Raw genomic sequence first — 27,382 nt, 5'->3', positions numbered from 1 at the left:
AAGGATTAAGGTCGTGGCACCCTCTGAGCTGGCTTTTGAGTGATCCCAACCAACAAAAGTGGGAGCAAAGAGGAACATTTTGCTCAGATCCCCCCATCCTCAGCGCTCTGGCCTGGAGCAGTGAGTCCAGCCCGACCCCAGCGCTCGTTCCCTCAGCTCAGGTGGCAGCAGCGCGTTCCTGGGAATGTCCCAGGCTTGCTCTCACGGGTGACTTTCCGCTTTCCCAGCTGCTCAGTGACAAAAACAGAGCATTTCAGAATTCAGCTGCTCTGGAGGAAGCTGTTTGGGCTGCTCTGCAGAGGCTCAGGGGGAGGCACCTGCCAGGAGGGCTGGGCTTGGTGTGATGTTGGTCCTTGGAAGTGTTTTGGATGGGATGGTTCCTTGAGTCCCCTCCAGGCCCTATCTCAGAGCATCCTGACCATCTGTATTTTCCCCCCACTTTGCACCCAAAACTTGTCATTAATTCCTTCCCAGGCCCTCAGTGTGCTTATCCCCACTAAGGAACAGAAAACTCCGCTCCATGCCGAGCACCAAACCACGCCAGGAATCAGAGAAGGGTTAAAACCACGATTGGTGGGCACGGCCCCCCCTGTTCTCTGCAAGGTTGGTTGGAATTGTGACTCGAGACTGACAGCTTGCCTGAGTGTTTGTGGTTCAGCTCCAAACCACAAGAGCCAGGAGCACATGGTTTAGATTCAGTGTCTCTCTCCAGCTAACATGAACCAGTTGTTCCAGAAGCTTGGCTATCTCTTGGAGAAGAGTTTTGCACCAGGATCAGCCTTGATTCACCCCAGACGGCCCTTTGGAAACCCAAAGCAAAAAAATAAAATAAAAAAAAAAAAGGAAAAGTTTCCTAAACAAAGCCTCACATTTACTTTTTCTTGTTTATTTTTGCAGCTTGTAAAGGAGCTACTAATATCCTGGTTGTTAAAAAAAAATAAAAATGGGGGGTGGTGGGGGGAAGAGAAAAAAAGTAAAACCAAAAGAAAAATTTGAAATGCCAATCAAAAGCAGCACCAAATTAGGGAGTGTTTACTTCAAAAATACGGTTTTTGTTGCCTTTTTTAAGGCAAATTCCTGTAATGTAGTAATGTCAGGGAGGGCATAGAAAGATGAGACTTAATTGACTCAAGAAATATATTTAGACCAATCTGTTCAAATTTGGATGGGTAAAATGAGATTCAGAGTAGGGCTAAAGTTTAGTCCATGAACTTGCACATAAAAAGCATTAAATGCCCACCTAACAATGGTCACTGAGCTTAATTCCTGTTGTAGAGAACCACAATCATTTATGGTTTTTAATAATCATTTTACTAATGATTTAATAAAATGATACTTAAGTTTAACCATTGTGTGTTGGGTTTTAAACTTTAATGAACAGCAGGAAGGATGAAAATTGAAATGCATAAGAAGGAATGTCCAGGTGTGGGTAACTGAATGAAATGAATGAAATGAAGGCATCATCACCCAGCTCATGTTGGAGTGGGAATCAAGTGGGCGCCAGTGTTTAAAAATCCCGATTTTTTTCTAAATTGTTCTAAATTCTCACTGGTTACGTGCCCTGTGCTGCTCGTCACTGAGCACAGATTCATCACATCCTCTCTGGATTTCTCACGCCCTGGCTGAGAGGAGCTGGGGGTGCCCAGAAGGGGGGACTTGTCACAGCCAGGTGTTACAAGTGAGAGACTGTGGGTGAAGAGCAGATCCTGCAGCTGCAGAGGCAGCAGATCCTGCAGCTGGAGACGCAGCAGATCCTGCAGCTGGACAGGCAGCAGATCCTGCAGCTGCAGAGGCAGCAGATCCTGCAGCTGGAGATGCAGCAGATCCTGCAGCTGGAGACGCAGCAGATCCTGCAGCTGCAGAGGCAGCAGATCCTGCAGCTGGAGATGCAGCAGATCCTGCAGCTGGATACACAGCAGATCCTGCAGCTGGACAGGCAGCAGATCCTGCAGCTGCAGAGGCAGCAGATCCTGCAGCTGGAGATGCAGCAGATCCTGCAGCTGGAGAGGCAGCAGATCCTGCAGCAAAGCCCCATCAGCAAGGCAGGATAAAACCATGCACGCCTCGAGTGTGCAAGAGCTTGCTCTAATCCCGTTAATTATCCACCCGCACACGCTGAAATGAGGCAACATCCTTCAGGCCCTCTGAGAAGTAATTCAATAAATTATTGCGGTGAGGAAAGCAAGCCGGTGCTCAGTTACCCCAGATCACAGGTATTAGGGCTGGAATGAGCTCTCCTCCAACAATTTCCCATCACCCAGCCCCTGGGATTATTTATTTCTCCTCCTTGATATAAAACTGGTTCCAAGCTGTTACATTACACGACATGGAATCACCTTTGGAGGTGAGGAGGTTGAAAAGGAGAAGGAATCCTTCTCTGCTGTGTCTCTCTATCTCCTAGTTAGGAATAAGTGACCATAAAATCTGTGGATGTGTGAAACCACAATATATTCCCCTGTTCTGCCATTAAAAGCCACTCACGACACGAAGGTGAATCAGAGGTGGGAGGAGCGTGTGATTATACACCAGGAGTTTGCTTCCAAGAACAGATTACATTTCTGGGAATTCCAAATACCATATATTTTATTTTAGTATTATGGGAATTTTCAAAAGGCTTCTAACGTTACTGCTCTTTAAGCTGCTCTATAATCACGGGATAATTTTTATTAACAAAAAAGACTTTATACCTTGAGAGCCACGCAGGGGCCGGGGCAGGGCTGATGGGGCGAGCAGGAGGCTCTGAGGGCTGAGATGCTCTGGAGGTGCATCTGGCAGGTTAAAACCTGACTGGAAATGCAGGTTTAAGGTGAATATTTGAGCCTTTTGGTACACAGGAGTGGGGCTACACTGAGTTTTTCACCACACACACACTTGAGGACTCTCCTCCTTTTCTACTTCCCTCCTGTTTCTTCAGAACTCCAAAGGTTTTCACCTCTTCACTTTAATGATCACATTTGTGATTTGAGAGTCTGAAAGTAATGAGGCTTTGCTCCTGTGGTGAAAAGAAAATTTAATTCAAAATTAATTGAAAATGAATGGTAAAAGCAAGGTTTTAAGCTGGTAGAGGGCAGGGTTAGATAGAATGTTTGGAAGGAATCCTTTACTCAGAGTGGGGTGAGGCCCTGGCGCAGTTTCCCAGGGATTCGTGGAATCCCCATCCCTAGAAGTGTCCCAGGCCAGGTTGGACGGGGCTTGGAGCACCCTGGGATGGTGGAAGGTGGAATTGGATGATGTCCTTAAGGTCCTTCCAGCCCAAGGCACACTGGGATTTGTTCTGTGAAACGCCACGAGGGTGAGTTGGGAAGAGGAAACGCTCCAAGCTCTCGATCCCAACACAATGATCTGAACTGCTCGGGGCAGGACGATCCCTGTTCCTGCCTCAGAGTGCTCTGGGGTGTGTGGGAGGGCTGGGGACAGCTGTGCACAGGGACAGGAGTCCCCAGCCTGTGCAGGCAGTGCCAGGAACACGGAGAACCCTGGGGGAGGAACGAACCCTCACGTTCCAGAGGCGTTCCTCTGCCGCCGAGCGAGGAGTTGGACGGTAGCACTGAGAATGTCCTGCCCAATTTGCTTTTATATCTGTTTATTTTATTTCGTGGGGGCTTGTTAGTCCTGCCCATTGTGAGTGTCTTTGGTTACAGCCGGTTTTATTTCAGGGATCAACCCAAATCTGCTGAAAAGGGAAAGTGTGTCCCTGACAAATGCCATGAGCTGGAGCCATAAATAACCCATGCAGCCCCACCAGAGAGACCTTGGCAAGGCTCTCAGAATATCCTGGGCTGGAAGGGATCCACCAGGATTGGGTCCAACACCCCAAATCCCACCCTGGGCATCCCTGGAGCGCTGTCCAAACCCTCCTGGAGCTCCAGCAGCCTCGGGAATGTCACCATTCCCTGGGGAGCCTGGGCAGTGCCAGCACCTCTGGGGGAAGAACCTCTCCCTAAAATCCATCCCCATCCCCTGGCCCAGCTCCAGCATTCCTTGGGTCCTGTCCCTGTCACAGGGAGCAGATTTTCAATGGAATTTTCAACAGAATGCCTGGGTTGGAAGAGAGTTTCAAGGTCATCGAGTCCAGCCCAAAGGTGATTGGTGATCAGTGCCCATCAGAAGATGGGTTTGTTCAGGAGGTCAGTTCTGTGTTGAAAAAAAGCAAAAATCCTTCTCCAGAGGCAGAATTTCCCTTCTGTAGAGTCCCACAGAATGAGAGCTTGGGCTTCCCTCCTTGATTATTCTGATTTACATTCACAGAACATCAAAACACACCAAGAGCCTTCCACCATGAAAGGATTTTTTAAAGTAAAAGCAATGAAATTGATTAATTCTTAATTCTTCCGTTTCCATTTAGGGTGCTTTGTTAGCAAATGTGGCTGCCAGTGTCTGGGATTATCAGACTCCTTTTGATGCCTGATATTATGACAAGTTACTGCTGCCATTTTTTCTATTGGGACAAATCATGTTTATGGAAACACAGAAGGGAAGGAATGGTACCTTCAGGTTTAGGTTTTACTTCCCTATAAATAAAACCATCTGAACAGGGTCTTGTTTGGGAATGGAATGGTTTTCTGGAATAAGAATAATAATAATAAAAAATCGCAGTGATATTGTACCAAAATAAAATTGAAACAAAACAATATTAAATTAATAATATTAAATAATACCACTTTTACCAGAATGGGAAACTTTTACTCTTAAAAAGCTGAAATACCTCAGTGTTAGAGCTCTCAAGAGAGCACAGAATTTCCCCTAATTTTAATGGAAGTGTGATAAACTCCTTAGGACATTTTCTCATATGAATGCAATTAATTCACTGCTTCGTGCAATCAAGGGGTGGCCCACAGAAAAAAACCCAATCCCCTGATCTTGGTTTGGCCTTTCTGATCCTACATCGGAGCAGCTGATTTTTCTGGATTTTCTGGAGCAGCTTTTTCTGCCTGGGATTGGGAATTGCAGCTGTGGTTGGGAAGGGGCTGGAACACGGATGGGAGGGACACGGCACGAGGAGGTCCTGCCCCAGCTGGGGAGCAGGGCATGAAGCCAAAGCCAGGGAGAATTTTTTACCTGGCTGCAGCCCTCGTTCTTAGAGGATTCTTAGGATAATTAAGGTTGGAAAAGACCTCCAAGGTCATCAAATCCAACCTTTGGCTGCATCCCGATGTTCCCACTGAGCCCTGTCAGAACTTCTCCAGGTTAAGGCTCCATGGAGTTGGACTGGAGCACCTCTGCAAGTCCCCTCCAACCCAGACCACTCAAAGATTCCACGATTCCACTCTTCACTTCCCTGCAGGCCTGTCTGTCCCTCGTGTCACATCATCCCCTTTGTGCCAAGACACCTTTTGGACTCCAGCCTGGAATACGACGGAAGCTTCACCCCTACCCATCATCAACGGAATATTCTATTTGGGAATTACACAGGGCTTGAAGGAAAGGGCATCTCCATCAAATACAAATCAGCAAAGCCTTGAAGAGCCAAGGTGGAGCTTTGGGGCAGTGGAGCAGCTCCAGTGGAATGGACCCCGTGGCCTTTGTGGGGTGCACCAAGAGCAGGGAGGGTTCCAGGGGTGTCAGTGACCTCGGCCAGCCCAGACACACGCTGGAGTCCAGCTTACAGCTGACTGCAATCCTGAGGCTTTGCTGGCCCACAGCCAGTTTGAAACCCACTTGAGCCACCCCGGTATTTTACAACATTGTAAAGACTTTATTGTTTAAAACATTTCAAAAATTCTCCACACAAGCTGGCAGCCTCCCAAAACCGTCTTAAATGAGCCAAAACTATCAGCAGCCACCCACCTTCCTGTCCATTATCCTCTGATTAATGACATTCCACCGCCAGGGGCTGGCATTTGGGGTCTGGGTGCTGCAGGACCTTTGCATGGATGTGATCCCCAAGACCTGCAAAGTGTCTTGGCATGGGGGGACCGTGCAGGAGGGAGCTCTGGGGGTGCAGAGAGACCAGGGCTGGCAGCATCTTGGAGAACCTTCACTGGACATGGTGAAGCAGGAGAAACCAAATCACATGGAAGTTTCTGTTTCTGGATGGTTTTTGTTTCTGGATTGTTTCTGTTTCTGGGTGATTTTGGTTTCTGGATTGTTTCTGTTCCTGGATCCCTGTTTCTGGGATGGTTTTTGTGCTCTTTGTCCACTCCTCTTGTACCTTCTGAGGCAAAACAACCATAAGAAGAACCTGAACAAATAACTACCAGCCAATCAGCTGGAATGAATTATTGAATTAGCTCCATCATCAGGAGAAAGAACAGCAATGTTTATTTCCTGTTTCAGATGCAATGAGCAGATGATAATTAGTGAAAGGATTAACATGGTTTAATGAGGGTGGGCAGGCCCTGGCACAGATTCCCGGAGCAGCTGTGGCTGCCCCTGGATCCCTGGAAATGTCCAAGGCTGAGCTGGACAGGGCTTGGAGCAGCCTGGGATGGTGGAAGGTGTCTCTGCCCATGGCAGGGGGTGGCACTGGATGAATTTTGAGGCCCCTTCCAACCCAAACCATTCCAAATCCATGATGCCATGGTCCAGGCACCTTGCTGCATGGCCATGCTGCTCCTTTGTGCTGTGGATCCAGGAGGTTTTCCAGGGAAGCTGCTTTTCTGAGCAAAACCATGAGGGAAACTCTCAGTGCTTTGGAGTCAGTAGTTCCCACCTGTGAAATGTCTCCTGCACGTGACAAGCTGAGCAGAACATCTGCTCTGATTCTACCCAGAGCTGGGCATTGAAACAGCTTTGAAATCTGGACCAGAGGATCATTTCTTCCTGAGAATCCACCTTCCCAAAGCGTTAATTCTGGTGCAAAGGAGGCACAAGGGCACGTGCTGCTTTGCTGTGCAGGTCCTTCAGCAGGCTGAGGTTTGATTCCTGGCCTCTGTGATCACCTCCACCCAGAATTTGCTGCTGCTTAGGCACAAACATTTCTGGCCTCATTCCCACTCCAATCCTTACATGTACGTGTTTATTCCCATGTCTACACCACTATACAGCCCCAGTGGGGGTAGGAGCCCAGCAGATGATTTTTCAGGAGGTTTTATTTCCATGAGAAGCTTCAGAGCACATTTTCATTCAGCACTGACTCATCGTTCTCTCTTTTTTATTTATTTATTTTTTTTTTATTTCTGCTTAATCCAAGAAACTCTGACTAAGTCAGCCCTGCCACGTCCCGAGTGTAGCAGGGATTCCTTGATGCAAACAGAACTGGTAATTCTCCTCCGAAATAGCAAGAAATTGCTATTTGTGGGCTCCTGCTTTACGCAATGCTGACCTTGGCTGAGGCAGCCCCAGTGGAAAGGGCCGTGGTGCATGAAGTCAATGCCGCTGTGGTAAATAAAGGCAGCGCCAGCAGGGCCCAATTTCAACATCTCCTGGCACAGGAGGCAGAGCTGGGCAGGGGCACCGAGCTGGATTTTCTGAGCAGCAGTCTGGGAACCTCATGGCTCCGTGTCATGGGGACACAGCCCAGCTCGGTGTCTCGGCTGCGTGTTTTGGTCAGTCCTTTCTGAGCCTGCAAAACCTTTCCATGTTCTGCACAGCCACTGGAGAGGGCTGGCACAAAAACCCGTGGGCTGGGAGCACAATAAGATGGTTTTGTCAGTGGCCCAGGCTGCTGGAACTTCAGAGGGTTGCAGGTATTAACTGAATAAAAAAAGGGAGAATAAAAATATGAGAGCTCATTTCAGCACTTGAGCTTGGCAGAAAGAAATCACTGAGTGAGACCAGGGCTAGGCCATGATTTAGCCTCACACAGACCAGTTTAGATGGAAAAAGTCAAATTAGGTGACTACCTGCAGCCCATAAACCCCAAAGACATGTTTCTGAAACAAAACACAGCTCAGACTCCTGAAAAAGGCCAGCTACCCTCGCCCAGCTTGCCCAGAGCTCTGCTTTGGAAGGCTGATCCATCTTTTTTTCCCTGTGAATCCTTAAATAACACCATGAGTAGCCAGTACCTATCAAGTTTCCTTATCTGATCAAAATTAAATTGCAGACTCAGGCTTGGAGGACTCCAGGTCTGCCTTTTCCTGTGGATGGACAATCCAGGAGGGGATCAGGAACCCTGTGGCTGTCCCAGAGCTGCTTGAACAGGGTCATTCTCTCTTCCACATCCTCTCCTGTTGCATTTTAACCCCCAGGAAAGAGCTGGGACCATTTCCCTGTTGGATGTGCCCCTCCTTTCAAGGCAGTGTTTTCATCCCAGCCCCCTGTGTGACATTTAAAGTGATAAATCCATGGCTCTGCCACAGCTTGATTAACTCAATTCCAGTCTCTTCCAGTGGTGTTTTCCCTCTCTGACATTTCCCACCCGTGGTTGCTGCACAGCTCCTTCCCTGCACAGGCTGTATCCTCGTTATCACATGAAATCATGTTTTATTGGGAGAAATATCACCTCAGAAACACACTGGAGGTACCTGAGCTGGCTGTTTCTCCCCAAATTCTCAGCTTTCTTTCATCAGGATGGTTTTGTTGAGATGATATTGCCTCTCCTGGGTGTCATTCACGGGAGCTCCGCAGCGGTGATGAATAAAACAACTGTGGCCAGACTGCAATAAATTAATTGCAGCGTTTTATGTGAGTAAGAGAATGGGCAGGAGACCTGAGACTGAAACCCAAATCTGCCTCTGACTCGGGATCCGTGGTTGAAAGATTGGTCTGAAAAAGAGAAAAGATGTCAGAGTGAGAAGAGGGAGTTTGGGGGGAAAATAAACCCAAAGCAGCCCAGCACGCTGTGGTTTCTAACAAGCAATTTGCAGTCTCCATTTCCAGCCAGCCAAGTACATGGAAGATCTGAATTTCTAATTTAGCAACTGCATGTTATGTTTTATGAGATGCAGAAAAGTTTTTTATGGATCCGTGTCTTTGCCTTTTATTGGCTGGAAGCTGATTGTGGAGCTGCATTTCGGGAGTCCTCCAAAAACCCAGCAGGGAGATGCCAACCTTCCTCTCCAGCTTTTGTTTTGGCTCAAGGAGGATGTGAGTTCCAGGCCACAGCTGGCTCTGACAGATTTCACCTTCCAGGTGTGCTGCAGCTCCCAGTCTTGCTTTGTTAAGCACTGCTTTAATCTCAGTCTGCAGTGGGAAAATGGAATTTTGTCCCGTTTAATGGAATATTTAATGAATTGACCAGTCAGAAAGATTGAAGCCATGGAGAGGAGAGCCAAGCTGTGCTGAAATGCAGGGTCCAGTGGGGTGTACAGGGTCACTCTCCTGCTGGTCACCGTCCTGCTGAGGAATCAATCCTGGGTTTTGCTTCAAACCTCCCCCATCCAGCTCGAATCCACCGGGATTTTTGGCACAAAAAGTGGCATTTGTGGAGGTGCAGCCCTGTGTTTTCACGCTGGCACTTGCTCAGCCTGCAGGGAAATCCCTTTTGTGCCCAGCAGGAACCCTCAGCCTCTCCCCATCCTGCAAGAACCAGGAAGGGGGGAAATGCAGAGCAAATCATTCCCTGGAGAATCCCAAATTTCCTTACAGATATTTACAAATGATCAGATCCACGGCTTTGCCAAATGCAGTCCAAACTCAGTTCTGCCAGAGAGTGTTGGGAAAGGGAGCCTTTTCCTCTGGGATGTGCCATGACTTGGAATCCTGACTAAATCTGGGCTCCTCTTGTGCAACCAGGATCATTTTCCAGAGAGATTTCAGGGATTAACTGGCCTGGTAAATCCTGTGGGGTGTGAGCAATTTTACAGCTGTACCACGGCAGAATATTAATTTATTAATTGCTTTTGCTGTGAGAGGATGAACAGGTTTGCTCTGCTCTTCTTTCTTCAGAGTTAAAAAGCAAATTTTACACTCATTTTTAAAGGGAGGGCAGTTCCAAATGATATCCTTTTTATCATTGGCATATTCACCTGGAATATGAACATATGAAGCATTCCTTGGACAAATGTTGCTGATTATTCACTGATTTTCCAATCAAGGCTGCTATTTTTTAGTTACTGATATTTTTATCTATCAGAGCACTGCCAAAATCCAGCGTTTCAATATGGATATGGCCACTATTTTAGATATTCTGAATTTTGTGTTTAAAACCCCTGACATTTGACAGTTCTAAGTGAGCACATGAAATTTTTCTGCAGGATTTATCTGTGGACAAATCAGAGATTTATCTGTAAATAAATCAGAGAATCAGATACAGCTCAGTATCTCACTGCCAGACGGGGAAGAATCAGCTGCCTGTGGAAATAAATCAAAAAAACCAAACCAGAAATGTGGGATTTGAGAGGGGAGAAAAAGCCCTGATTGCTCGAACCTTTCTTTTTTGATTTTTAAAGCCTTCCTGAGCTGACTGGTGAATGCTTTTCCCAGCATTTCGGGCCAGTCTGGGAATTTGGGAGGTGGGATTTGCTGGGGGGAGTTATGAAGTGTGCGGGGCAGTGATGATGGGCAGGCAACAGCTCCTGGTGGTAATTCCAGGGGTGGAATTGGGGCTCGGAGCAGAGCAGCCTCCCCGCTTTGCTGCCATGGCAGCAGCACATCAGCAGCACCTCTGCATGACCTGGGATCGCTCCCAGGCTCCGGCTCTGCCTTCTCCAGAGGGATCCCAGCGTTGGGAAAGCCTCGGGATGTTGGCTCAGCCATGGGGAGGGGAAATGGGTCCTGCTGGAAAATTGTCCAGCCGGGAGAGGGGAGACGAGCCGGCACCGAGCCCCAGTCCCGACTTCCCAAAGTGGAATTTTAGGGGGGATTTTGATGTCAGGTTTTCCTTTCTTTGGGTGGAACGGTTCAGGCTCTTTGGGAATGCCTGGCCAGGGAGTTCAACCCTTGCAGAGCATCATCCCAACCCTCCTGCTCTGCTCCGGGCTCCCTTTCCCCACAGCGCAGCATTTCCTTCTGGAGAATCCATAAAAACTCTCATACAAAGCCAATTCCTCCTTTTTTGGGGGGGAAAAAATAAAAATAATCATAATTTTCTTTCTCTTTCACAGCAGGAACCCCGTCCTGTAAACACAAGGCAGCCCTGTCGAAACATTGGGGGTAAGATTTTATCTATTTTCCTTGGATGTTTCCCCCTGTGCCCCCTCCTTTGTGGATCGTGGTTGAAGTGATAATGAGTAAATCCTGGGATTCCTCCAAAAATTTCAGCCAGGGCTGGAATTGTGCACAGATACCCAAAAAAATCCATGTCCACAGATTGTCAGCACCTCGAGCTGACCAAAATATAACGGTGGGGACCCCCTGTAAACACGGAATTTCTCAAGGGAATGTTAAATGGGAATGATGTTATGTTTATACAGAGCTTTCCATCCAGGGGGAACCCAGCTGCTCTGGAAGTCACTGCTCATGGATAACCATGGGACAATTTAGGGCAGGCAGGGAAAAATCTGAAATTCAGTCGGAAAATCCAGGGATCCCCCCCAAAATAACCTGTTTACAAGAAGCAAAAGCGTCAGAGCTGCAGAACGTGCAGGGAATCATTTCCAGAAGGAGCAGGGGATGATTTCTGTGGCAGAGAAACTCCAGGGAAGGTCAAAACAGCCCTCAAGGATCGAAGGAATGAGGGAATTTTTTCCAGCCCCACTTGGATGTGCTGTCTGTGCTGTCAGAGCACCGAGGGCTCGTGCGAGGACGTTTTCCATTTGTAATGTTAATCCAGCCATAAATTCTCCAGCTCCAATCCCAAGGCCAGCTCCGTGCCATTCCCTCATGGCAAATGTTCCCCAGGCTCCAAATATCCCAGAGTTTGGTGGGGGTCATGGAAGGGGAAGGGAAAAGAACATTATTGAATTGGCTGGGTTAAAACTGAATTTTAACTTGGTGGAAAAGATGAAAGGTTGGTGGTGTTGAGTTTGGGGAGCTGCACTTTGGATGAATTAAAGGCCAATTTTTCCACTTTATCTTGGGATAGCCCTTCCCAGGAGCCCCAGTTTCCCATCCCAGTCACCCACAGACCAAAAAGAAGACAACTGAAACACTTTTCCAAAAACCCTGGAGATTTTCTCTCTGAACAGACCCTTTTTAGGCATTTAATGAAACGTTTTAGCTTTCAGTAAAGACAAGAAACCCTTAATGTTTTCCAAGATGTATCTTTTATTTAAGAAAAACCTGATTTTCTCCAGCAAAACCAGGCATTTTGTTGGAATATTTTAATTTTCTCAATCCCCAGTGTTTCTGTCAAAGACCAGCCCTGGTTTTTTAGTGGAAAAGAAGCCAAGGAGTGCTGGGGAGGCTTAATGGGAACAATTCTTAGCTCAGACTTTGCTCTGAACATGCATTAAATCAGTTCTAAACAACACTTCAGGGCAGCCTAATGAACTATTTCTTTATTCCTTCATTCCTCTTCAAATAAATCTGATGGAAGTTGATAGAAAGTTATTTTTCCTCCTCTTTATTCTGTTATAAATTTGTAGGAACATCTTGCTCTCCTGTGGCACCTCAGAGAACAGATCATTCACGTCTATTTATCATTAGGATTCATCACTTTTTTTTTTGGAAAAAACTCCACGTTCCCTCCCTGCTCCTTCCCCATTTTTTTTTTAGGAAACTCAGGAACATAAAATCAAAACAGAGGAGCAAAGCAAAGCACACTCAGCACTAATTTGGCAATGGGGGAAAGGCATTAAAACAGCTTTTATTGTTGAAAACTCAGCCTGAAGTTTCCCTCCTATAAAAAAAACCCCAAACCTCGGTGACATTTGTTGGAAATTCTGGGAGCCAGTGGCTCATGGATTCCATTGCAGGTCTGTAAAACCAGCCCAGCTCCAGCTGCCATGGGACCAGGGCTCTGATTCCCACTTGGAGAAGTGGGAAGCTCCACAATTCCAGGAGCTGCCCCAGGGGTTTGAATGTCAAATTTGGATTAAAATCGCGCCGGGCTGAGCGTGCTCCAAGAGGATTTGGAGGGTCTGGAGGGTCCCTTTGGGTGAGAAGGATTTGCTAATTTAATCTGCTGGAGGTGTGAAGAATTCCTGGTGGAGATCCTCTGCTCCTGGGAATCCATGGATTTTAGGCCATTTTGGTGGGACTGGGGTGGGTTTTAGCCATGGAGTGTAAAAGCCACTGGGTTTTGGCTGCCTGGCAAAGGAGAAGCTTTGTGGAGGCCACACGATCCAAAAAGTTCACACAATCCATAAAATCCACACAATCCACTCCATCCACACAATCCAAAAAATCCACAAAATCCACACAATCCACCAAATCTACACAATCTGTGCAATCCACACAATCCACACCATCCCCAAATTCACAAAAATCACAGAATCCACAAAATCCACACAGCCCCCCACAACCCACACCATCCACAAAATCCATAATAAGCACAAAATCCACACAACCCCCCACAACCCACACCATCCACAAAATCCATAATAAACACAAAATCCACACAACCCCCCACAACCCACGCCTCCACCCAGGGCTTCTCTCACCTCCCCACTGAGGAATTCTCTGCTTCCCTCTGAAGGACCTGGTTGCTGATCTCCCACATTTTGGTTGGGAAAGCTTTTCCCCCCAATCTTATCTCAAAAAGAGAACCGATTCTGTGTTTCTGCTCACTATGGAGAGTTCTTTTCCTCCCTGGCATTTCCCAAACTCACAGAGAATTGAGGGGAATCATTTCACATGTTCAAATTCACATCTCAAATGAAAAGAATTTCATTTGGGAAGAATTAATGTGGGCTCTTCCAACCATTTCAGTGACTCCTCACTCCTGCTCCAAATGGCTTTTTTGGATCCATTCAGAATATTTCCTTCTGTAATTTCAGATATAAGGTAATGAAAAATAATAGTAATAATAATAATAATAAAGTTCTAATAATTTAATGTTTTCATTCAGTCACAGGGAGCTCTCGTGTTTAGTTTTGCAGAAATAAAAGTGTTCAGACATCTCTTTGTTGGACTCCAGCTGGGTGCAGGTGACCAGATTGATGCTGGTTGGTGTTTTCAGTGCCCACAAGGTGCTTTTTGCTCCTTTTAAAGAAGAAAGTGCCTGAGGCAGCTGGTGAGGGAGCTGAATTGTTCCCCAAAATGCGTCCTTGCAGGAAAAAATCCATGCCAGGAGCTGCTCTGCTCCCTGCTTCAAACTCACCTGAGTTTGGGATCAAACCCTGAGGGCAACCCGAGAGGGAACATCCCAAAGCTCAGCCTGGCCAAGGAGCTCTTGGAGCACTGCATGGAGCTGCAGGCAGAAAAATAAACAATTCAATCAACAAATTAGGGGAAAAAACACCCAAATAAATCTTGGAGGAATGAGAGAAATGGAGAAAAGCTGGTAGCTTTCCACCAGCTGGGTGACCCCAGTCACCAGCATGGACAGCCCAGTTTGGAGCTGGGATGTGGGAATGGGGAGGGTCAGCTGGTTTTGCAGGGCTGGACTGGTCAGAAACCTTATGGAATTCGTCACATTTTTTAAGGATGAGGGGAAGAATAGAAACCACGAGTGAAACCCTACCCAGCGCCACAAATATCTACAAAGGGAGCCCAACCTCGGGGTTTTAGGCTGTCTCTCCCCTGCCCTAACTCCTTTTCCTGTTTGCCTCAGCTTAGCCCCAAAATACGTCAGAGATTCCCAGGAGACTTTTCTGCCCTGGAATGGCCTCGTGCTTCCTCCCAGGCTCTGTCTGCTCCCTCATCCTCAGGGCCCGAGGGTTTTTGCTCTCTCACTCTCCCTGTAAATCCCCATTTTCCCAGGAATCCATCCCAGACTGGCATTTTCTCTCAGGTATTCACTCTGCCCCCTTGCCAGGTGCATTTTTTGCACGAAATTATATGAAAATTGTCATTTTTCTGTCCTGAAGGATTGGTCTCCCCTCCTCAACCCAGGCGTTTCTCTCCAGAGTTATTCCTGTTCATTTGGGCTCATTGTCCCAGATATTCCCTGCCCCTCACAAGTTGAAAACTACAACGATGCTTCCAGGAGGGAATCACTTCTAGAACAGCTTGGGGATTTTAGCAGCCAGGGTGAACATTTTAAGGCACCAGTTTTCCTAAATCCTGGTATTCCTGTGAGTTTTGAGGGGAAAAACAAACAGCCCAGGTCCTTGATCACAAGAATTGCTGTTTTCTGCACTGTGGTCACTGTCTGGCCCTCACCAGCACTGGGACCTCCTGGAGAATTGGGAAGGGACAATTTCCCACCAATGGAGGCAGGAATTCTGTCAGTACTGATGTGATTTCCCACACACCCCTGGATCCCACTGCCCTGGAGCTCACGGGGTATTCCATGGAATGTATATAATCCATATAAACCTTCCAGATCCGGGAAATCTCCCCTGGACTGGGGCTGCCATTGTTCCGCTCAGACACACCACAAACCTCACAGAGTCTGTGGTTGATCCAGCCCAGTGCACTCAGCTCCTTTCCAAGCAGCCCTTGGACATTCTGGAATGCACAGAATTCCTGGGCTGCCATTCCCAGGGGAGAGACATCACTCACCTGAGGAGCCCTGGAACACCTCAGCTACCCTGAAATCCAGCTGAGGATCAGGTGGAGTTTCTCTAAAATTGGAAATGTTAAAATGGACTCTTTATCCAGTCCTTTGGACTGTTAAAATCCAAAAAATCTACTTCTTAAAAAAAAATAAGATGGTTTGGAATACAAGGATTTTTTAAAAAATGGGGTTTTAATTTATAAAACAGAACAATGTTTAAATTCTGTGCCTGCAGAGCAGTCCAAGACAGAGACAAATTTTGCATCCCTCAAGTCACTTGGGAGAAGTGGCTGCAAGTCTGGGAGTTTTTCATCTGAACATCCCTACTGGAAGAACTTTAATCAGGTTTTCTTGGTCCAAGAGCATTTCATAATCAGAGTGAAGGTGCAGATACCTGACCCTTGAAAGAATTGGATTCTGTTTGCTTCCCTCTTCAAGTACAGTAGCAAGTGGATTGATTTGGCAGCTAAATTCCAGCCTGAGTTGGGAAATTGGGGATCTTCTCTTTTATTTCCTGCTTTCTGTGCAAGACAAAAGGCTCTTCTCCCCCTGCATTCCTCACCTGTAAAATCCAAGTGTTTTCGTGGCAGTTTTGGTTAAAACAACAGGTTAAAACCTCCAGGGGTGCTCAGGTGGTGTTGTAAGGCAGGAATGGAGGTCCTGCAAACCTCAGGTGGCCAGACAGAAACGGCCCTTGGGACAACAGAGCCTCAGGAAGCTCCTGGAGCTCAAATAAACACTCCAGGGCAGTTGCTTGGACACCCTCCTGCAAACCTGCAAAACAAGGGTGGAAACCTCCTGAGCTGCTCCTTGCCCAGGTTAGAAATAGGAAATTCTGCTTCATGGTGTTACAGCTCCTCTCCTCATGACCGTGACTCAGGAGAGCAGCAAAAAAAAACCCCATCAAATGGAGACAGTGAAGCTGGACACCCCTCCCAATAAAGGGCTTTGAGGTGTTCGGGGTGAACTTTGGCAGAAACCTTGGAGGCTGAGGCAGGACATGAAATATCCCTGCTGAAAACCTACTCTGGGTTCCTCCTTATCATATCTGACCTTTTATTTATTGAATCCTCCAGGATCAAGTTGCTGGCCTGGGTCTGGAGCAGGAGGTGGGAGCTCCACTGCTGCTTAATCTTTCTAGGAAAGCGGTATGAAAACATTCGGGTCCTTAATTGGCCTCATTAAAGACTCTGGCCATCTGGACCTCACTCATTCTAATTAGTCATCGATAGGGCGGCGATTTGGTCATGAAAACAGGGGGAAAAAGCCACCTCCAGTCTGTCAGCTCTGCCTTTGCTCAGCTTTTGCCCAGCAGGCTGGAGCGGGGGATGCGCTCCCAACTGCAGCTCGGGTTTTGGCAGGGTCCCTCCACCCCAGAGCCCTGCAGGCCTGGAGAGGCTGCAGCTAAATGTGGCAAAGAAATCAGGAGCGTGTGATCACCCCGCCCTTCCCTTGTCAGCCAGGCTGGCATCCACACTTCCAAGTGTCATTCCTGTCCAGAAAACCTTGGAGAACACAGGGAGGAGGTGTTGCTGAAGTGCTGCTGGAAATCTGGGGCTCTTCACTGGCACCCCCTTTGTTTGCAGGCAATTCCCACCTTGCTCTTCCCACAAGGACAGCTCAGGAGAGGAGGAAAAGGAACTGAGTGAGTCCTGCTGCCTCTTTTAGGATTCCCAGATTCACATGTTCCATGTGCTGCCTTTGACTCACCCAGTTTATCCCAGTCAGAGCAACCAGGACACTGCTCCAGGCTGGAGCCTCCCCGTGTTTGTCCATCCTGGGACAGCACAAGCCCAAACAATCCCGGAAAACCACAAAAAGGTGGCTCAACAAGGATAAATAAGAGTGCCTGGAGCACAACATTTGCAGCAGTGGGTGGGCAGGACTGGGGAAAAATGGCCAAAATTGGTCCCTTCAGCACTGGTGATGCATCAGGGGGTAAATCACATGTGGGTGGTCTTGAAAGCTGAGGGACTTCTAAGGTCACACTCCCAAACTTATCACAAGTGCTTTGCCTCTCAAAATCTCACCTCCCTGCTCCCATCTCCATGTTCTTGGCTGGTGTCATCCTGAAAATTACGTGTTTAGGGATCGTATCTGAGAATAGTGATGGAATATGTGCACAGGCCCACCGTAGGCAGGTGAAGAGAGATTTACTGGCTGCTTTTTAGAACTAAATGCCATGATTTTGTACAGATTGTGCTGGGATTTAATGAGCCTGAGCTGCCTATGACCTGGCTGGGTCCAGGACATTCCCCTAAAATTAGTGACAGCAAGATCCAAACCCAAGGTCTGGTTACAAGCAGCGTTGGAGGAAGGTTGTTGAATCAGGAAAATAATCTGGCTTAGCCACCCCATATATTTGACAGTTAATTTTGTATCTGTATTGAGGAAAAACACCCCAGAAAACTGTTTTTTACTGGGCCAGCAAAGGCTCTGGGTTCTGGCCACCTTATTAATAATATTCTTCTGCAGGAGGGGGACACAGTTCTTTATAAAGATTTATTAATAGTCATTATTATTTGCACAGGAGCTTTAATGTGCAGTAAAAGACCTATAAAGACCAGCAACCAAAGGAACTCTTCGATTTCACGCCGATCTGCACTAAGAAAATACCAGTTTGGGTTTTTTTTTTTGTCTTTATTTTTTTTTTTTTTCAAATAATAATAAAACAAAGAGCTTTCAGGAGCAGCCCCAGCAGAAGGCTAATGTAAAGTGATATATTTGAGCCCCAGGAGGATGGTGTAAGTTACTCTTGCCTCTGAGGCCTGTTTATTGTGTTTGTCTGGTTGCCCTGGGAACCAGCTCACGCCGTTTCACTTTATTTTCTAATGTTCCTGTAAATGTTAGGTAGGGCCGGGATTTATTATCCACTGTCAACACCTCCGGTGGAACGCGCCGCTCGCTGGCGTTTCCTTGGCACGGAGCCCTCCCTGCTCCCTCTGACCAAAAAAAACCCCTTTTTTTCCCCCCACTGAAATGTGTGTGAGTGTGAGCGTGCACACGTGTGCGTGTGTCTGGGCATCCCCATCCGAATCCATAAATCCCAAACTTCTCCATTTACCCAGCAAATCCCAAAGGCTCTGACGGGGATGGCGAAGGGTGGCACAGCCGCGGTGCTCAGCACGGGGGAGCTGGCTGGGAGCTGTGACTCATTTTTGGGGTGAGGTGGATATTTAGGGGCTGGGGAAGGAGTGTTTACCAGGAGTGTTTATTATCCCAAAGGCAGCAGCGGGATCCTGCTGCTCCTGTCCCCAAAGAGCTCGGGTAATTCAGAGTGATGAATCATCAGAATTATTAAGGCTGGAACGAGCTGCTCTCCTCTCCTCCAGCAGCCTCCAGGCATGACAGGGCACATTTGGTGGCAGACTGGTGGGTGTGAGGCTTATTTTTTAATTTGCTTTTTTTTGCCTTGGGTGGTACCTCCCAGTCTAGCAGCCGGTGTTTCACTGGGGACACTCTTAACCTTTGAAACATCCAACAACAAACGCAGTCCTGACTCCCTGAAAAGTGTGGCTTTGATTCTCCCTATCCTTTCCTTAGTCCTGCTTGGAACTGCAGCCTGGTCTCTCCTCCCCATTTCCCTGAGGAGGATTCTTGTCCACCTCTCACTTTCCTTTACACAGGAACATGTTCCTGCTCCAGTTCCAGGCAGGAATTCCCATCCCCTCTCCATTTGCCTGCTGCAGCGCGCCCTCTCTCCCAGAATTTCTGCACCAAACGGATTGTCAGGCTTTGGGATGGGCTGCCCAGGGAAGTGGTGGAGCCACCATCCCTAGAAGTGTCCAAAAATCCTGTGGATGTGGCACCTGAGGACGTGCTTTAATGGTGACTGTGGTGGGGCTGGTTTGAACTGATGATCTTGAAGGTCTTTTCCAGCACCAATGATTCCATGATTCCGTGATCTCCACCAACTCCTCTTCGCCTTGTCCCCAACAGGAGGGATTTGGGCCATGATTTGGCGTGGCTGAAAATGCCTCTCTTGCCAAAAAAAACCCCTCTCTCTGGACACTTGTGCTCACCTTTGCTGCTGGTGGGCTTTGCCTCCACTTTTACAAAGGGATTTGGATTCAGCAGTGGTGAAGAGATGAGCTGGATCAATCCACGGGAAAAATCCAAGGAAAATGCCTCTGTTCCTCCCCTGTCCCGGGGCTGATCCTGCCTCCCACTGCCCAGGAACCCTCTGTGCTGGGCAGGAACCTTTCCACCATGGAACAGCTCCACAGAAACCCCGGCACACAAAGCACTGGGGTGAGACTGAGGGTGCAGGTGATGGGGAATATCCAGAAGATTTGGGAATGCAGGTGGGAAAAGGCCTGGAGCAGAATGACTGGTGACAGGAAGGAAAGGACAGATGGGGAAAGTTGGATTTGACAGTGCCAGGCTGTGGAGAGTGGATTTGTCTTTTGGTTGGAATGAGTTAAGGGTGGTGAAGTCTCTTAGGAAATATCAGAAACTGGGATTCCTGGGTGATGCTGAGGAACTGAAATCTATATTCCCAAGTTCTGTGTGAGAACTGGAGTGAGGTGGGATTAATTCATATATCAAAGATCCGAAGCCTTCCCTGGACTCAGGTGGGGTTTGTGGGAGCGTTTCCCAACAAAACCAGGCCCTGTTGCTTTGTTTCAGGGGAGATGATGGAGAGAAAATGGATTTTTCTTTGTCCTGAGTGAGATGTTGCAGGAAGGCCAAAGCTGCGCACAGAGCTCTGGATTTTCCAGAACCTTCTCAGGCAAAACAGCTCTTGGAATTTGAAGAGCTTTTACCTGAACCACAGTCAGTATGAAATACTCACATCCCTCACCCATCTCCACTTTAGGGAATATTTCCAAATGCACAAAGTGTGGTTGTAACTATTTAAAATGAAAAATGCCACCCTCAAAGTTAAATGTAATGGGCAAAATACCTTTTTAATGAGCCTGGAATGGAATGGAGATGACAGTGACAAGAGTAACCCAGCGAAATTCCAGCTGCTCCTTTTAATTGCTCCTAATTTGCTTTTAGGTGCTGGAAATTGGAACAATTTGCCTTCAGGAACCTGTGAGGTCTCAGACATTAATTGATTTTGTCTTGCTTAACCAACCTTACCAAAACCAGAGCTTGTTTCACCGCCTGGATTTCAGCTTAGAGCTGTTCTGGGTGAGACATTGGGCAGAAAACATCCCCAGCACCCACCCAGCTCCATCGCTCAAACCACGCTGGGGACTGAGTCAGGGAGAGCTGAACACCTCTATTTGCTGTGATACCCCTGAAAAATACCCCTAATGAGACAGCACGGCACTGGGAGATGGATTAAATAGAAAAAAGTGCAACCTGGAGTTTATTCCAACTCAACCAGGCCTAACAAATGTGGTGTTTGCAGGCATTTTTCTTCCTTGTGCTCAGAGAGCAGCTGAATAATGGAAAAATAAGCTCTGCCTTGCAGGGGCAGCAAGAGAGAATAAATCATAGAATGGGCTCTTTAATTTTCTTTTGAAAAACAAGTCCAGTTCTCAATGTTGTGGTTTAAGGAGGCTCTGTTATTCTATTTCAGGAGAATTTATTGTATTATTATCATCTGGTACAGAAAAATAGTGGAGGAGACATCTCAGGAAACACTGGGGTGGTCACGAGGTCACTGTTTGGGAACAGGAGCCATCCTCAGGGCTGATATCCCAGCCCCAAGTGCCCCAGGTGTTATTTCTGAGCCACCTGAGGCTGGGTGAAGCTCAGAGCTGCTTTCTCTGCCCTGTTCTTCCTACATTTCATCTCTTTCCTCCTATCAGAGCCCCAGGAAAACCCAGGGGATGCTGGTGGACACTCACAAAAAGGAGAGCAGTGGCTGGATTGACACTGGAATCGCTTTGGATTCACTCTTATCCCACCAAACCCAAACCCTGACATTGCTGCAGTCCAGGCACAGCTTCAGGAAAGTTGATTTGCTGCTTGAAAAATCCCCCAGCATTTCCATTTTTCCCCCCTAAAGTTTTGCTGTATTTAATAAGGTCTTTATTGTTTCATTGAATCAATTTGAAGTTCTCCTGTGTGCTAAGCAGCATTTTGAAGGTGTTAATCCCTGTTGGCTCAGTGCATCCTCTCAAAAAACCTTTTCATGGATCTTTCCCATCTGATTTTGAGGCCAGTGAGGAGAATCACCCCTCAAGAGGAGCAGTTCCACGTTTGCTGCATCAACACCAAACTCAATTCCTTACAACTGTAAATTCCCATTTGCCATCACCCATTTTTCTAAAGGAAGTAGACTGTGAGCCTGGAAAGATTTATATCTCCATTCTAAAATATCCATCATTTTAAAGCCAGCCCTGCTGCTCACATCCACTGAACTGCCATAGATAGACTGCTAAAGTACTTAAAAAAATGATAAAAAAAATACTTTACAATATATCCAGATATTTCAAGCCCTTTTGTGTGGCATGGATGAACATGGAGCCATATTTCACAAAACCTATTTACATTTCAGCTCTGTATTTTTGCTCTTTATGTCGTTTTCCATGGCTCTGCATTGCCAAGGCTTTTTTTATTTTTTTAATTTTTTCAGAAATAGAAATTTTCCTTGCTGTGACATCACTGCTTGTCCTCAGGAACACCCCCACCCTCACAAGATCTGACCTCAGGTGTTGGGTTTTTATTTTTTTGGTGGAACCATTCTTGCAAACCCAAAGATTTACAGGCTGGGAAAGGTTTGTAACGATCCCAGATTAAGGGTGGGACTTTCCAAACAGTCCCAGCCTTGAGAGTTTGAACTCCATTACCCAGCAGCTTTTCAAAGCTCCACCCTGAAGCTGTGTGAAATTATTCTGGTGGCGTGGAGAGAGTATTTACCTAATGTCAAATATTAAACATTACTGCCCATTAAAATATAGGCCCTCATTATATTTGGCCTGGTGGAAATGTGCAGGAGAGAAGGAGCAATTCTCTTTTCCAGGCCTCTGGAGCTTGGTGGAAGGGCTGGCACTGATTTCTGGTGCCTGCCTGTGGGTTGGGAGCTCCTTTTTGGGGAACTGATTCCCATCCTGGCAGAAAAGTGCAGGAGAGAAGGAGAAATTCTCTTTCCCCAGCCTCTGGAGCTCGGTTTAGGGACTGGCACTGAGGGTTGGGAGCTCCTTTCGCAGAGCTGAGTCCCCTCCTTGGGCCACAATTACCTGGGAGCCCTCAGAACACAGCAGGGCACTGATTTCTGGTACGTGCTTGTGGTTAAGGACCTCCTTTTTGGGAAGCCAGGTCCCATCTTGGTGGAAAAGTGCAGGAGAGAAGGAGAAATTATCTTCCCTCAGCCTCTGGAGCTCGGTTTAGGAACTGGCAACGAGGGTTGGGAGCTCCCTTTTGGAGAGCTGAGTCCCATCCTGGTGGAAAAGTGCAGGAGAGAAGGAGAAATTATCTTTTCCAGGCCTCTGGATCTCGGTTTAGGGACTGGCACTGATTTTTGGTGTCTGCCTGTGGGTTGGGAGCTCCTTTTTGGGGAACTGATTCCCATCCTTGGGCCACAATTACCCGGGAGCCCTCAGAACGCAGCTGGGCCCACTCAACCACACAAAAATCCCCATTCCTCCATCCCTGAGGGTGCTTCTGGAAAGTCCAGGCCGGAATAACTCCATGTGGGCACACAGAGCTGTTTATTCCCAATCCTCGGCCTGCTCCGCGTCCCCCCTCAGCTCTGGTCTCAGATCCTGGTCCCTTTGTGCGGAGTCTGGGCTCACAGGGGCTGAGGAGATGCCAGGAGGAGGAGGAGGAGGAGGAGGAGGAGGAGGAGGAGGAGGAGGAGGAGGAGGAGGAGGAGGAGGAGGAGGAGGAGGAGGAGGAGGAGGAGGAGGAGGAGAGGAGGAGGAGGAGGAGGAGGAGGAGGAGGAGGAGGAGGAGGAGGAGGAGGAGGAGGAGGAGGAGGAGGAGGAGGAGGAGGAGGAGGAGGAAGAGCTGCTGGGAAGGCCTGAGCACCCGGGGGACGAGGACAAACAATCCCGGGGTTTGCTCTGGGTGTGGGAAGCTGGCGCCGCTCCCTTTGCTGGGGACATTGGAGGCCGGGTGACAAATCTGGCACGTGGATGGAAAGCAGCCGCCCCTGGGTTGTGCTGACAGAACAAATCTGGGGAAAGGGAAGGGGAAAAATCCCTGCCAAGCCCAGCTGTGGCCCCACATTGTGCTGGGCTTGTCCCCACTCGGCCACCCCAGGCTGTCCCTGCCCCTCTTTCTGCTGTGATGAAATGTTTTTCCCTCAAACCCCTTAAAAAGCTTCCCCAAATTTGGCTGAAAATGCAAATTATTTGTAACAATGAGGGATGTCCTTTCAGTGATGTAAATTTTATATTGTGATAGTCACTATAACATTTTCTTCCCAGGAGAACTGTGGAAGTTGTAATTGCCAAGTCAAGGTCTCCTTTTCCATGACCATGTTGAGGGAAAGAAAGGAGGAATTATTTTCATATATAATGATTTTGTACACTCTTAGTGGACAATACATAGGTGAAAACCAAATTAAAAGCATCAGCTCTCTTTAGAGGTTTAAAATGAGATTACTCCCAGTGCTTTAATGAATATTCCTCCTTCCTCACTCCTTTGTTTTTAGGGCAGAGGGGCAAAGGGAGAGGGAGGTTGGGGGACTGGATATTCCAGCAAAAGGGTGGCAGTTGGATGATAGGAATTGCTCGTGTCCCTGCTCCTTCCAGAGGTGCCACAGCTACGTGGGACATCGTCATTATTATGGCTCAAAGTTGGCCAAGGTCACCCCGGTTCATCTGCTTTATACATTGGGAGCCTTCTCCTCATTAGTTGCCAAACAAACCTTTTTATTTTTGCACACGTTTATGTTGATTTTGTGGTTTCTGAAATTGGATTCTGTCTCCTACGGGCCTGAGTTTCCACGGCAACCCCGGCCCTTATCTGCTGCTGCTGTTTGGCAGACAGACAACAAGGCCTTTCAGTTTACTTCTCCCATTTTCCCCCTAATATTATTTTCTTTAAAAACCCTTTTTTAATTCTTCAGCGTGTTCTTTTTCTTCCTCTTTTTTTTTTTTTTTTTTTCCTTCTTTCCCCTGCCCTTTTTATATTATTTTTACTTTCCCCAACCCCTGTCATTTAAAAATCACATAATTAATTGAGCACATCCTGTGCCACACGGGGCTGCCATGACTTTGAAGTCCCAATAGATCATTTTATAGAGCCGTGGGTACCATTTTTTCCGAGGCAGCACCAGGCGCCAGCTCGAGGCCTTGTGGAATTCAGCATATCCTACTCCAGGTATGATAAAGAAACCTTGGCACCTTCTGTTTGTTTTTACTAATTTCCTTTCCAAACTGCCTTTTCAATATAGAGGAAAGACCTCAGGACTTAAAGTTTGTTATTTTCTTTCCAAAGTTAGTCCCTGCTCCCCCTGGCTCCCTCCCTCTCTTCCTTTAAACCAGACTGAACTGCTTCTCCTCTCTCCATGCTAAATTTGCTTTTTTCCCTCTTTTTCTTTTCTTCAGGAAAGTGTGGTCTGATTTAGCATCATGGAGCTGGGAGCTGTTACTGATCCTGCAGCAGCAGTGAGGCAAAAAGACCCTGACAGGCTCTATTAACCCTTAAAAACAATAAATGATCTCATCAGCCCCTCAAAGACAGAAGAAGAAATAATAATGCAATCATTGACTTGGGTGAGGGAACAAGGCTTTGGGGGATTGATGCTGAAATCCATCCCCAAAGCCCCTGGTGCTGGAATTAACCAAGAGGGGCTGAGTTTCTCTTAGCTGAAAAGCATTAAAAAAGGAGAATATGGATGCACAGACATAGCAGAACTCGTATTTATGTTTATTTACATAGGTATTTATGTGAAGAACAGAGAGAGGAAGACAGAAGCTGAGTGGAAATATCTTAAATCAAGTTAAAAATAATTGAGCTTTCACGATGTTGCCTTTTGAATTTGGAACAAAGGGTTGCAAAACTCCCTAAAAACTCTTCATATCTGAGTCAGGAACTTCTGGAGATGCACTGAAAATTGTTCATTTTCATGTATTTTTAGCGCTTTGTGAGAAGACAAACAGCATCTCTTGGCCAGAATGAATCCGTGTGGAATGATTATCTTCCCTCTGGAATGCTGGGAATTCTGTGTCACTGAAAAGAAGAGAAATGAGATTTTTTTTGTACAGACATTTCAAGCCAGCTCCTGACATCTGATGGGAAACCACATTCCTGCCTGTGAATCTATAAAAGGATTTCAAAATCCTGAAGGAAAAAATAAAAAAATCATCTTACTCTCCATGAAATTTTGAACAATTTAGAAATGATTCCGGGCTTCATTTTATAGAGCTTCCTTAATTTCATGGCTGCTTGGGATCTTACTCAAAATCCCAGGTTGGAAATGAAAAATTTCCATTTTTTTGCGATGGGCTTTGGAGGAAACAGTGGAGAAACTTTCTGTGGGACTAAAAATGGGAATCAATTCATTACAGCATCCCTGAGGTTCCTTTTAAAAGCCTGGAGAGCAGAAATTGCTCTGTCTGTGGGGCAAACTCATTAAATTCCTTGTCTTGTGCCTTGTATTTTCATCCTGAGCTGAATAAACAGGCAGGAAAATCCTCATTTTATATTCAAATGATGCCACGAGGAAAATGGGTGAATTGAACAGGGCTGGAATTAATAGTGGAGATCTCCAGTCATTCATAATCCTCTAAAAACTGCTTTATATAGTGAATATTTGATGATGCCATTAAATATTTTTATAAATGATTTTGTCATTCTGGTTGTTTTAGACAGATATTTAGTGTGACTTATTCCAGTTTTCTGCCTCTCTCCCTTTTTTCTCCCTTCCCTTCTGGAAAATTCACACATTCACTAAAAGTGAAGAGTGTAATGAACTTTATGTTCCCCTAATTTGAATCCTGCACAATGTAGGATGACAAAAATAATTCCAGATTTGCTTTGAAAATGCTTTTTAATTGAATTTAATTTTTTGTTTTCTGCTGAGATGAATATAGAACTCTTTAAAAAGAAAAAAAAGCCAAAATTTTGAAGCATTTCTGTGTCAAAGCAATGACCCCTGTTGATAATTTTGATTTTTTATTTCTCAGATGTGATGGTTGGCTCTGCAGTGAAACGCAGCATTGAAAACTCCAATATTTGGTTAATAAATCATAAAAGAAATACCATTTTTTTCCTTTTTTTTCAAACTCTTGGGGCTCTAGGGGTTTACCAGAGCCACAGTTCCAGGAGTTCTGTGGCAGGGAGGTTCCCTCTGTCCAGCCTGACTGGTCACTCACTTTTCTCTGGAATTTTGTGGCCTCCAGGCAGCTCATTCCATAAATGAACCAATCCATTTCAGTACAAAAAACCCCATAAATCTGGCCTGGATTTGGGCCTAAAAGCTGGGCAAATTTCAAATGATTTGGGGGTGCCACTGCAATTCCCCAGCAGCTGCCCCACCATGGGCTGAAGGAGGTAAATTCCATCTGGGGGTGCAGGTTGGGAGTGATTTAAAACAGCCACTGGGGCTTTATGATAATTTCTTTAACTCAAGGAGGTGTTCAGGGCTTTTTGTTGGGTTTTTTTTCCCCCTCCTGCACAAGGGAGACAATGAAGTTGCAGAAAGTGTACGAGACTGGTTTTGTTTAACTTTGGTCTTCTCAATTTACTCTCCCTGCCGCTGCCCTCTGGATATTTTTATGGAAGCAAAAGAAAATGCTCCTTTTATGTATTAGGGCTATGCATGGGGGTGACTCATTTGGCAATATTAATAAGAGGTAGAGTCAGCTTTATTTTGAAATCTCCCTCCAGAATTATTTGGGTGAAAGAGAAAAATGGTCAGATTGCAGGATGAGGCCATTTGCTGCACGGGGAAGGTTTTACCTTTCCTGGTGTTTCTAATTCTGCAGAATAACAAGATTAAAAAGAAAATTCCCAGCATGGACTGCAAGAAGAGCTCATTCCAGGGAAAGCCAGGCTGGAATATTCCTGTTTTGGAGGGGTAGGTGTAGCTCAGGCTGGGAAAAACTGGGAATTTTTCCCGTTTTGGTGAAGGGTGATAACAGCACACCCTGCTCCAGGCATGGC

At 46.7% G+C, this 27,382-nt stretch overlaps 1 long non-coding RNA gene across 1 annotated transcript; it reads left to right on the top strand.

Annotated features, from left to right (window-relative positions):
- The first annotated feature begins 24,265 nt into the window (after positions 1 to 24,265).
- On the top strand, positions 24,266 to 25,617 carry LOC147649834 (uncharacterized). The gene is made up of 2 exons (XR_015277962.1): positions 24,266 to 24,595; positions 24,823 to 25,617. It is a non-coding gene; the product is annotated as an uncharacterized LOC147649834 (long non-coding RNA).
- Positions 25,618 to 27,382: the final 1,765 nt, after the last annotated feature.

Source organism: Cyanistes caeruleus, chromosome 19 (assembly GCF_971803275.1).
Source record: "Cyanistes caeruleus chromosome 19, bCyaCae1.hap1.1, whole genome shotgun sequence".
Lineage (NCBI taxonomy): Eukaryota > Metazoa > Chordata > Aves > Passeriformes > Paridae > Cyanistes > Cyanistes caeruleus.
Note: the sequence above shows the minus strand (reverse complement) of the source record. Positions and strands in the feature narration are given on the sequence as shown.